The following is a 2,576-nucleotide window of genomic DNA, read 5'->3' on the forward strand; positions in this document are numbered from 1 at the left end:
AAACTAATACGCGTTTGGCTATAAGGTAATGTACTTATTAACTACACAAGGTGCCAGTTACTGTAGCATTCGTCAACTTTGCATAATCGATGGTCGAATTATGCCTTTAAGCGGGCCCCATACCCCATGCCCTATTGGCTCGCTTTGCTCCTTGTTCTTTAACTCACAACATTTGCCTCCTACAAAATTTACCTCTGGCTACGGCCCTGACTATAGGTAGTAGGTACGTATTCATGAACGTACGTATTTGCACGCCGGTGGGAGAGAGAGAGAGAGAGAGTCATGTACTATATGTAGTAGGTACGTATTCATGAACATACGCATCTGCACGCCGGTGGGAGAGAGAGAGAGAGAGAGAGTCGTGTACTATGTATGCGTGTATGTATACACACACGTCAGTATGTATGTATGTATGCATACATGCACGTACGCATTTACATGTACACGCTCGTAGGTGCAGGCATGATTGTGCTGTTGCTGCTAATATGTGTGTGTATATGTGTGTGTATTGTACATATGTATGTACACACACACACAAGCAGACACACATGCACATACGCACGCGCGCGCGCACGCACGCACATGTATTATTGCAGTGTTGTTAATGCAGTACATACACACACGTATGAGATCACGTATGCGCACACAGACACACACACACACACACACACACACACACACACACACACACACACACACACACACGCGCGCGTACATTACCACGGCGATGTTACTGCTTACATCTCAATCGACTCTTCCTGCCAGTTGATGAGCCACGCCGGCGGCTCGGGTGCTCTCGTGCTGACATCTGGTGGCAGACTGCTGCTGCTGACCTCGGTCGGCGCGCCACGGCCGCGGCTGCTGGGAGGCGGCTGCCACGCATTCTGCAAGAACGAATACGAGAAGAATGTTCGATTGACCTGCCGAGTGAAAGTAACGACTGAAGCTGGCCACGATTACAACCCACAGCTTAGATATTGCAGGCTTGGCGTCACCAAGGAGCTGAATATAACAAGGAGAGGAAGCGGATTGGCTGTGTGCTTTTCGCCTCAAGGACGCCATCTATGGACCATAATCAGCTGAAACGGCTGTGCAGACCGAATCCAGAGACAATAGAACACTAATCTGTTCTAGGGTCTCTGCCGAACCCAAATTTGACGCGTGCACGCACAAACACGCTCTCTCTTCATTCAAGATGGCCGCCGACTAGCATGCAGGCGGCAGACATGACTCATGCGATCACACGGCAACCGTTGCTACGACAACCACGAGCATCAACATCCAAAATAAAACACAACAATGAGACCGCGTGCACTATAAACACACAGAATAATAACCGCGCGTGCTGCTAGCGTGAGGAGAGCGAAAGGGGAGCGTGCCAAACATGCCACGGAACTAAAGCCAGCAGCCATCCTAGACTGGCTCCGAGTGCGTAGCCGCAGGGTGCGCGGGCGCACACATGCCACCCGGCGTCCGTCTAGATGCTGAGGGAGCACAGCCATGCAGTGACGTTGCCATGCCGACGTTACCTTTGCATGAGCGACTGCGTTTTAATCCGTTAGCAACGCACCGTGCGTAGTCTGCACCCGCCTTTCTCACGACAAACTCTGCGATGCATCGGCGTGGGGGAGCAAAAACAAAACCTGATTCAACGTCGGCAGTCTACAACGGTTGCCGCGAAACGAATCATCGCTGCCTCGAACACCCGGAAGAACACGTGGAATATTGTGAAACGTTCATCACACGGAACATGTGGTTGTTCTCTGCGTCCACGCTGAACACTCTGTGTGGCTCTCCTTGCAGGAGGTTCTTCCTTTATCTCGTGTTTGAGGGAGTTCTCCCATCTCATCTGGTGGCTGTTCCCACATGCACCCCCATGCCCCCTTACATAGCAGCTGTTCCCGCATGCGCTACCACTCCTCCTTACCTAGCGACTGTTCCCGTATGCGCTAGCACTCCCCCTTACCTAGCAGCTGTTCCTACATGCGCTACCACTCCCCCTTACCTAGCGGCTATTCCTGTATGCGCTAGCACTCCCCCTTACCTAGCAGCTGTTCCTACATGCGCTACCACTCCCCCTTACCTAGCAGCTGTTCCCGCGTGCACTACCACTCCCCCTTACCTAGCAGCTGTTCCTGCATGCGCTACCACTCCCCCTTACCTAGTAGCTGTTCCCACATGCACTACCACTCCCCCTTACCTAGCAGCTGTTCCTGCATGCGCTACCACTCCCCCTTACCTATCAGCTGTTCCCACATGCACTACCACTCCCCCTTACCTAGCAGCTGTTCCTGCATGCGCTACCACTCCCCCTTACCTATCAGCTGTTCCCACATGCACTACCACTCCCCCTTACCTAGCAGCTGTTCCTGCATGCGCTACCACTCCCCCTTACCTATCAGCTGTTCCCACATGCACTACCACTCCCCCTTACCTAGCAGCTGTTCCTGCATGTGCTACCACTCCCCCTTACCTAGCAGCTGTTCCTGCATGCGCTACCACTCCCCCTTACCTAGTAGCTGTTCCCACATGCACTACCACTCCCCCTTACCTCGCAGCTGTTCCTGCATGCGCTA

The 2,576-nt window shown here is 52.9% G+C and overlaps 1 protein-coding gene across 1 annotated transcript in view; it reads right to left on the reverse strand.

The window, feature by feature from the left end:
- LOC106813857 (partitioning defective 3 homolog) overlaps positions 1-2,576 on the reverse strand; it is a 17,520-nt gene that overhangs the window by 13,726 nt on the left and 1,218 nt on the right. The window lies entirely within an intron of this gene.

Source organism: Priapulus caudatus, unplaced genomic scaffold (genome assembly GCF_000485595.1).
Source record: "Priapulus caudatus unplaced genomic scaffold, Priapulus_caudatus-5.0.1 Scaffold835, whole genome shotgun sequence".
Lineage (NCBI taxonomy): Eukaryota > Metazoa > Priapulida > Priapulimorpha > Priapulimorphida > Priapulidae > Priapulus > Priapulus caudatus.